Source organism: Seriola dumerili, unplaced genomic scaffold (assembly GCF_002260705.1).
Source record: "Seriola dumerili isolate Sdu_G_001 unplaced genomic scaffold, Sdu_1.0 BDQW01000216.1, whole genome shotgun sequence".
Lineage (NCBI taxonomy): Eukaryota > Metazoa > Chordata > Actinopteri > Carangiformes > Carangidae > Seriola > Seriola dumerili.
In genome coordinates, this window is record NW_019174471.1 from 4,523,893 (window position 1) to 4,534,464 (window position 10,572).

The window sequence follows — 10,572 nt, forward strand, 5'->3', positions numbered from 1 at the left end:
AGCGTTGATTCAGAGTTGATTTATTTATGCAGTTATTTAACATAACAATCAATATGCAAAACAGTTAGCTCCTTGACAATTCTTATGGATGATATATGAAGGTGCCTCAGCAAAAATGGCATCTATACAACCCAGGTAATCTGTTGGCCAACCGCTGTTGTTTTTCTCCCCTGTCACTGTGCAGTGGGTTGTTACATATTTTACTTGATATTTTCATTTTGTATGTAAATGCAAATTTAATGTAATTTTTTTTTTTAAAGGAAGTGATTACTAATGTTGAAATTATTTTTATTGAGAAAAAGCTTATGTTCAAATTTCCGTTCTTTTTTTTATCCTGCAAAACTTGGGTTCTACTTTTGTTTATAAATCCATGCATTAAAATAACACTTATACTGATAATGTTAATAAGCCATGTGTCCAGGTAATTTTCCAGATTCTCTTACAACTTAGTCCAGTACAGTACCCATATTTATTCACGGGGAATGACATAGTGTCTCTTGATACTATTATTACGTGGCAGTTAATGTCTTATGCAATACCCATGGCACTCGAAAGAAATCATGGGAAGGAACAACAAAGAAATTAAAGGGCATGGAGTATTATGTGTGTTGAAATTGCCACAGTGTTAATTTCAGGAGAAAATCATGCTTGCTTAAAGAATTCTTCCAAGTCAGTCATTTTACTTGAATAATTCTGAGATATAAACTGTGAACACACTACAATAACCAGCCCAGTCCCATTAACATACATCACCATCAAGCAGTCAATGCTAAAGAGTATTCCGTGTTGATAATGGCCATCAGCTCTGGACTGATGCTCAGATGAGTTATTGCCATTTTTGTGCAAAAAGGAGGGAAATGACTGTGACACTGGGTTTGATAACATCTGGAATAGTATTTGAAATCTTGAGTTACGAACAGTTATCTTTCAAATTAACTCCTGTTTCCCTATTTTTGATTGTATAATCTATTAAAAATGGATTAACTGATGTCTGTGGTTTGTTCAGTCAAGAAACAGTGCAGCGCTGTTCACATGAGATTGCACCGTTGATCAGTTGCACCATACAGTTATATAAAACCTGAATGATGCAAGGGATTTGTACTTTAGCAAAACATAATGGGTGATGAACATTTGCTGATTAGAATGCTTGTTTAAATCAGTCCTGCATAATATTTATATAATATTATGCACCAATATAATCCCACTACACAAAATCAGTCAGCTAATACATGCTAGGAATGTGTAGTGCAGTCTTGGACTTTTTGCACATGAAATCCATGGCAGGTACAGTTGTGTTGTTAGGCTTTAGAGCTGCAACAATTAGTTTATTAATCCATCAGTTAGTTGATCAATAATCTGCAGCTACTTTGATAATTGAATAATTGTTTAAGCCATTTTTCCAAGCAATGATGTCAAATGTTGATTGTTTTCGGGTTTCCGTCCGTCTGTCCCATTCTCGTGGACAGAATATCTCAATAGCACCTCGACGGACCTGCTTCAAATTTAGCACAAACATTCACTCGGACTCAAAGATGAACTGATTCGATTTTGGGGATCAAAGGTCAGCTGTCAAGGGCGTGGTGACTCATAACACAGTTTTGGCCTTGTGAATGCAATATCTCTGTAACACTATGAGGGAATTTCTAATTTCTAATTTCAAAAATGTTCACCTGGACTAAAGGGTGACGTGATTACATTTTGGTGGTCAAAGGTCAAGGTCACGGTGACCTCAAAAAATGCAGTTTTGGCCTTGTGAATGCAAGGAATCCCTTCAAATTTAGCACAAATGTTCACTTGGACTCAATGACGAACTGATTCGACTTTGGTGGTCAAAGATCAAGTTGAAATTTAATCTTTGAAATCTCTTTATGGGCTTGTTGATTTGATACAGTTGCATTTATAATGACCCTGAAGATATTACAGAATCAAATTGTGCAAAGTGTTCAGCAGAGCTTTGCTGAGTTGTAGCAACAGATTGCAGATCTGTTCTGAAGCATTTCAGGAACCAGTAAGTGCTTTGTCACTTCTGCTTTTGTGTGGACTTGCAGCCACTGCTTCCTGCCTTACATAAAGCTGGTTAGCATCTCACAGTTCAAAGGCAACACCAGTTCTGCTTTTTTTTTTCCAGGTGGTTTACACTGGAAAACTAAAGCATGAGAAGAAAAAAGCCGCAGAATTTGTTTTGATATTTTCAATATAAAATTGTTTCACAACAACTAAATCCGAGATGAAGATTTTTAATAATGTAAACAAACTCGCCCACAGATCTTTCTCACAGCGCACATTTTAACTTGTAAAACTACTTAATAATGTGAATAATGGCAGCATCCCATTAGGTGTACCAGTTACATGGCCTTGTTTGTGTTGGCTCTTTGGCAAAGCTTCCTGGTATAGCTAAATGGAACACAGCCATTAAATATGTCATTAACTCTGTTTCAGCTTCAAGCCAAAATATATGATGAGAACAGTCTCTTTTTTGTGTAACTTGAGATTAAATTCACTGTATAGATTAAGAAAAAGCTTTCACATTTATTTTACCTATTCTGCGAACACACACACACACACAGAGAGAGAGAGAGAGAGAGAGAGAGAGAGAGAGAAGGACTTTATTGCATAGGAGTGAGAGACACACTTGTTTCAATGACTTACAAAATGAACAGCATGTTACTGTGTGGAGAGCATTTGCATTCAGGTGGCTCTAACTTTAAGTGTAATGTCACAGACCTCATGCACTTCTGCACAGGTACAAGAAAGCTTCCCATTTCACATAGTCAGTTTTTACAACAATGGAAAACAAATACTTATTAACAATCCCTTAAAGTAATATTAAGATCTATTAACTAAAAATCCCTATTGAACAAATGTTGGATAAGACGAAGAAGAAGAAGAAGTTCTTGCTTAAACAGCCTAGAAAACATCTGCACCAAAGTCAATTTAAAATTAAAGTAATACCCATGGATGGGTTGGTTTTTGATTATACAAATACCATACCACACAGTTTCTACTCAACACATGACCCAGTTTGTACATTGTGTACAGACAAGTCCAAGCCCAAATTTTTTCAACCTACGCCAAAACCTGAATCTATCATATTTAGCTGTTAAACTGCTAAACCATAAGACACCCTTGATGACTGACAGGTGGCGTTGCTACATAATCATTTCTCATTTATCCTTACAGGTGCTTAGTATATCAGATTTTAATAGTCATTATTTTTTCTCATTACAACCAAACAGTTCATTCTTTTTTTCTGCTGTACAAGGTAAAGCCACCCCTCTCCAGCTCCACCAGGCTAAAACTGGACAAAAACTGTCTGACCATCAAGTAGGCGGTCCTGCTCAGTTTTTTTTTAAAAAAGCGGAGCAATGTTGAGCCCACAGATCGGAAACTTGTGTTGTGTCCTGTGCATCTTGCAGTGTAACTGTGTTGCTGTTTTTGGTTGTTTTCTCACTTTGCAGCATTTTTTTCATTTTTAAATGCTGTGCTGTCAGGGTAGTGAAGAGGTTTTATTTTTCATTTGCTTGCATTTTGTCTATTTGCATGTGTTTACTAAAGCTGCAGTACCTTGAGCTCTCAGGGCCACCGACCCTTTCTTCATCTTATTTTAAAGACATTATTACTGGGTTGAGTTTTTGTGTTCTACAGTTAAGCAGAGGCATATATGAATGAGTAAAAAAGTGACTTATGTGAATACAATTTATGTTTATATGTTGTATGTGTGTGTTGTTAGTCATGTCGCTCGGCCTGCTGTTCCTGCTGTTGGTGACCTCCTGCCTCCCGGTCTTCAGCACTCCACCAGGCTCTTCTCTCGACGAGGGGCAAATGGACCACAACTCGCATGACAAGAAACACAAGAACATGTTTCAAAAGCTTGGCAGTTGGTTAAAGAAAAATTTCAAGGGTATTGGAGAGGTACTTATTGCTAGTTTAGAGCTGGGCCACCCATCGCCGGAGCGATGAAAACCCTGCTGCTGCTAACACCACGAGAAGACAAACTGGACAATGTCCACTCTGACCTTAAAGCTCTTTGTGTTAACAATGAACAATATAGAGAAAGCCTGGGTTAAATACACTGAGCTTGTGCATGGCGGTAAACAAAAAACTAACAAAAAAGAGGTACTACTACAGACAGTTTACAGACAGCACTTTGGTCTTGCATCAATAACTGACAGCTAAACCACTTTCTTCAACACAGAACCTTGGTGACCTAATGGCTGACAGATTAAGATGTCATGAAAAAGATATTAAAGCCCAGTTTTTGTATTTGACTAAACTTATGTGTAAAGGCAACATGCTCAATGAAAAGTACTATGAATTCAAAGGCACAAACACCAATGCTAGGGTTAATGCTGCCAATAAGAATGCATACCAGTCTGCCTCAGCTTTAATGACTTTGCAACAGTGATGCATATCTAACAGTGCTGCTTACATAGAAAAGGACATTTTTGAGCGCATTGATGACACCAAAAAACGTCAAGAAACAGCCAACATCAGGTCATTTTTGCAAAAAATATATGACAGGTATGACTGGATGGTTGTTGCATTCACAACCCAAAACTCCAAGCATAAGCCAAAATTCCAAAAAAGACATGCTTTGTCAGGGTTTACTGAGGTAGAGAGAGGAACAGTTACAGTGGCTTTTGCCAAGCAGGTGAATGGAAGTCACGCCAAGACTGCCACTGTTATACAAGCCATTAAAAAATGCTTACCTGAGAGGTTTGAAATCTGTTCAAATGGAACAGAGAAACTAGAGGAATGTGAGGAGACAGTTTTTGGAAAAAGCTTGTCTCAGGCAGACACAGCAGTCCATACCTTTAAAAAAAAAAAAAAAAAAAGAGTCAAACTACCGCCAATGCTCACAGAAAGCGCTCCATCATCTCCAGAACGCTACCTCTTTACTGGGAAGTGTGGGACATTGTTTGGGAAGTTTATGGTCTTTATTAAAAGTGATGTATCATGGTTTGCCATGGCAGACACTTTTTGTTTGAGTTTATGTTTGGATTTTGCCACTTCCCGTTTTATTTTGTAGTTGGTTTCCTTGTGCGTCTCAATGTTTTTACTTCCTGTCTTAGTCCTTGTTTCTCTGTTTGGTGATTTGTCTGCCCCGCCCTAATGTGTTTCACCTGTGTTCAATCACCCTTACCTCCATTGTGTCTATGTAGTCTCTGTGCTCCCCTTTGTCTGGGTCGGTTCGTCTGTTCATGTCAGCTGTTATTTTTCCCATGAGTTACCCGTTAAGTCCTTGTCTTCCTCGTGCTTCCAGTTCCTGTGTTTCCCTGTGGTTCACCAGTTTTGTAAGTTTTTCCGTTAATAAACATTTTTTGTACTTCATCCCCATGTGTTGGCTGCATTTGGGTCCAGCCTTACCCGCACCGTGACATGATGAAGAGATAATGGAGGTAAATCCTTGCTCCAAAGTAAAGTGTTGGAAAAATGGCAAATGTCTTGTTCTGTCAGGGACCAACATAGCTATGTGTGAGTGCCAGTACCCCTACTATGGTGAGCAGTGTGAGATGAGCTTAGAAAGTTACAAGAGACGTCTCCAATGGGAACCTGAACGCAGAACCCAAACCCCAGAACGATTTCACAAAGGCATGTCAGTACCAGCTGGTAATCGTAGATCTCGCACCCCAGGGCGCTCAGCACGAGGTCAGTCTTTGCATCCAATCCCAGGTCGCTCTGGTAACCGTAGATCAGGGCAAAGAACCTCACGACGCACTGCAAAGCGTAGATCTTGGGAAGAAGACATCACTTGCCTCTGTAAAGCGTAGACGCCGGCAGTGCGCCCAAAGCAAACGTACTAATTGGAGATCTAGCCCGAATAACCAACGGCGTTCTTCACGTGAGAGATCGCGCAGTAGATCTCAGCAGTGCACCAGAGGGCGCTCTGCAAACAACCCGAACAACAAAGTCATTTTGTGGTTCTCTTTGCAAAAACAAACCGACAAAACTTTCCGTTTCTGTTCAGGAATAAATGATTACCAAGTTCACCAACTCTGTAAAATAATAAAGGATGAGAGAAAGTGGTAACAAATTGCACATTTGTTCTAATTTGTGTAAAAATATATCAGTTACATTATTCAATTGTTATCAATTGAAAATGCAACAAATCTGCCCCTATGGTTGATGCCCTTTATGAATGTGATAATGTACTTACACCTGTGTGACTGAAGCCTGATGTACCTGTTGTCAGTACAAAAAATAATAATCAACTGCTCTGTCTTTTGCTTCTTTGAAATCAAGTGCCTTTAAATATAAAGGATATGACTAGATATAGTGGCTCACATGACAATAGGTAAATGCTGCTGTATGTTCAAATGTTCTTATTAAGTGTGCACAGGTGTCAGAGTGTCATTAAATTCAACTGAAGATGACGATGCTGTAATCGTGGATAATAAATAAGAGTTGATCTATAAGATGCTTGTAATAGATCAATATTAGCGTTTAATATCATGATACATTGGATAGTCAATAAGGATGAGTAGTGTTTATACTGAAAATTAGATTTAGGTGGAGTATCTACAATGAGGCAAGTCATCTTTGCGCAGAGATGATGCATTGGATATATTTCAAAGAGATTAGTTACTGTCAACATTAAAGGAGTCTGATTAAAAATAACTGTCTTTAAAATCTAACTCCCCATTTTCTTTCTTTGGTTGCAGAGGTCAAGCAGTTCATATCTTATGAAATAATTAATATGCAAGTTTGCAAGTATTAATCAGTTACAAATGTTGACCAAAGTCATCATGTATTTTGTACATCATCCGCTCAAACTGCTGTTTATCTTTTTTAGTTTTATTTGAAACTGTTACAAGATATTAACAAACAATGCTAATCAGTGTTTACTTCAAATAGAGTAGAAGTATTACAATTCCCAAATTCCATCCTTCTAGACTAGATTTCGAATTTTAAGCTTTGATGTTCATATGAGATAATCCTGCCTTGCAAACTAATACATGAAAAGTATGTCACAGAGTATAAAAAGAGAACATTTTGCGATCAAATGGATTCTTTAAAAGTCCACTGAATACAAAAAAATGTCCTTTCCTACACACTTCCAGAGAGTCTAGTCGTCTGTACGACCCATTGCCTGTTCACCTAATATAAGATTTGCTTCCCACTTTCACCATATATTTCACCAATCAAAGAATCAGATCCATGGTTCCCAGCCCCCCCAAACCCTGCCAAGCACATTTGGATCCATGCTGGTCAAGCAGACAGTCCACCTGCTTCTCCACTGATAACCTGCAAGAGGAAGTTTCGCTCGAACGTTGCGCTCCGCAGTCCCCAAGGCCACAACTGCATCCCCGCGAAGGCAGGTCCTTTTCAAAGGCCCAGCTTCAGCTCCTCACTGACAATATAAACCAACATCTAATCACACACAAGTGAAATGTCTTTTTGAAACAAAATATGGTATTTTGGATTGAACAAACACTAAAAAATTGACCAGATTAATATCATCATGAAGTTAAATACCTTGGTTATAAGCAGCTGGATTTGCCTCCTCTAGTTTCGTCTGGCAAAGTCACCTTCTGTAAGGGATACCAGTTGATCTCTTTGGTGTTTACACTCTCTGTCCACGTGCTCCTTTTCTTCAGTTGTTTCAGCTCAAAGTTCTGTGGAACAGCAATGAGAAACATTACTTATACTGCAATTTATCTACAGTTTACTGTGTAAAGGAAGGAAAAGTTAGAACAGCAACCTACAGTTAAATCAATTCAGTCTTTCTAGCAAAAAATCTAGCAAAAAAATATACAAATAGCAAGTGCTAGTTATGAAAGAACTAAGCATAAAACAAATTAGCATTAGCACATGATGTCTGCCTTGGGGAAAAGTCCTAAAGCTGCTGCTACATTTTTACAAAAACTCTAAAAGACAAAAGATCTGATTCACGTCACATATTTCCATCTTTAACACGTTTTTAAAATTCACTTATTTACTGACATCCCAAGAGATTTTGTCAAATGCTTTCTGCCTTCTTCATCTACAGTTCACATGTCACAACGCTCAATGTTTAATAGGATCTTTGTTGCAGGACTGAATGGTTACCTTCCAGTCCAGTGAGGGCTCCTTGACGAAACACATCCATGGTGTTAAGCAGAAGGTCCGGTTCAGCCCTGTAGGCTCGCAGGGAGGAACCATGACGCTCTGGATTAAACCCGACTCCTTCAAGGGTTGCATGAGATCACAAACTGTCTGGTCAGCCGGAAGGGCATGAGCTCAGGCACGGGGAGGAACTGTGAGGAAGGATTGCACAGACAGAGATTTTTTTCATACAGGTGATGGCTGTGTTTTTTAAACAAGGTTTAACACATCCACACACAAGAGACACAGTTATTATTTGAACTTGGACCGCTGTGGTAAAAACTCAGCCTTGATATGCGTATGAGCTCAACCAGGTGAGCTACTGGGGCACCCTAAACCATATGGAAATTTCCATTAATGAAATATATGTACATATAAAAATAAAAACATACATAAAGATTATATATGAAACTTTATGAATTGGAACAATTTAATATAAATTTCATTATTATTCATATAACTCTGCATAGCAACAATATAGCCCACAAATATGTATATGTATGCAAGTCATATTGTAAACATATGTTAATATAATATATATCCATCAATGCCTATGTCAGTAAATGTCCAAAGGTCTGAGACCATTTTCTCAGAGATGGGAAATTAGAGATGTGAAAGTTAACAAGAAATTAATAAGAAAGAAGAAATATTAAACATATAGAATTTCTATATGAATGTTGTTTTAATAAACTTGCATATATAAATTTTCTTATATAGAGTTGCAACATGTTATAATATATGAAAATTCATCATTAATTTTTAATATATGTACAAATTTTACTATGAGTATTCACATGTTATATACTTACAGTATATCTTCATATATCCAGAAGATGTATATATGTGATAATAATCTATCCCTTTATAGGTGGCAACATCACTCTTGATATAGGACATACTATACAGTACGTATGTCATACATTACATTTTGTATGGGATCGATTGATGCTACATTATTATCATATGGGAATGGTGGTATGATACGGGAGCTGGGAGCACAGTCTGGAAATGTTAATGCATTGACTTTTGCCTAAAGCATTTTTTTAGTCAACTCTGCCACTTTTATTTCTTCTCTATTCTTTACTCTATTCTTACAGTAGGTTTTAAATGACATGTTTATTTTACAGCGTGTGTGTGTTCCTTCTCTCCCCTTTCATTTATAATTATAATAGCAGTTTTATAGCTGCTCTGTGTGTCTAAGTGTTCTAACCCAGACACATTTGATACTCTTGTTTAAGAGCAACAGGAGTCAGACAGGTATTTGATTTTCCTCTGGGTGTTGATCTAAATGTATTTTAAACAGCTGCTCTGACAGATAACACTGTTTTTCCGCTTGACCGACCTGCGTGGCTGAACCGAAAGCATGACCAAAGTCGATGCCAATCATGCCTCCTGTTTCCATGTTGATCATGAAGTGTGACAAGATGTCTGTCTCCAATACCTAGAATCCAGTGGCTCACACACAGCAAAGCATGAGAGCTGGTGAAGTGAGACCGCAAGGAGAGGAGGCCTCAGGACTGTTGCACATCTTCAGAAAAGCTCTCCTGGAAATAAAAAAAAGAGAAAAACATGTTTTACTGCAAGTGTTAGCTTTAATGAGGGTTTCCTCCATTTTACACCATAAATTATTAATGGCTTACTGGCTTTGTTTTATTTAACCAGTCTTAGACACACTATCTGTAAATGTAATACCTACAACAAATTTATATATATATTAGACATTTTTAAGAATCTTAATTTTCCTTATTTTAATTTCAGACTTTTTAATGGAACCCTGTTAACGAGCATTTGTTATTATTTTAGTCTTTACTTACTTCAGGAGATCACTGGGCACGGTGCTGCAACACTTTCAAAAAGTTGCTGACTGTATCAGCACGTTTGCTTTCCTGGGGAAAGAATAAATACGTTTAAGCTCATGGATGTCTGATATTTTATATTTGATTAACACCATGTTAAAAAAATGTCTATGAAAAAAATTGACTGTGAATAGATCAACACAAAATATCAGACAACAATCAGATGAAATTAGTAACTGTTTACACTGTTTTATAAACAAAATAAAGACAATGAGGAGACTTACTTGTAAACCCAAACATACAGTGAGAAAGCAATTTTTGAATTTGGAGCAAAGTTGAGAGCCACTTATTGTAGTCTTCAGCAGCCTGAAAAAGAAGATATTACTTATAATATATATATCACGAAATATAAAATATCACTAGTTTACTGTGGAGAGCTGATTGTTGTTAATACATTTCAATAGCTGAAAAAAAAAAAAAAATCTGCACCTTTTGTGTTTTTTTAAACATATAAACTTTAAAATGAAATATGTTTTTGTTCGAGAAAGAAATTCAAGAAAAGAAGAAAATAAAATCCCCGCAGCGGCACCTCATGTACAGTAATCTCAGTTTGTGTAAGAGGAGATTTTCTGTAAAGTTTTAGGTGAATAATAATAATAATAATAATAATAATAATAATATCCTCCTCTCT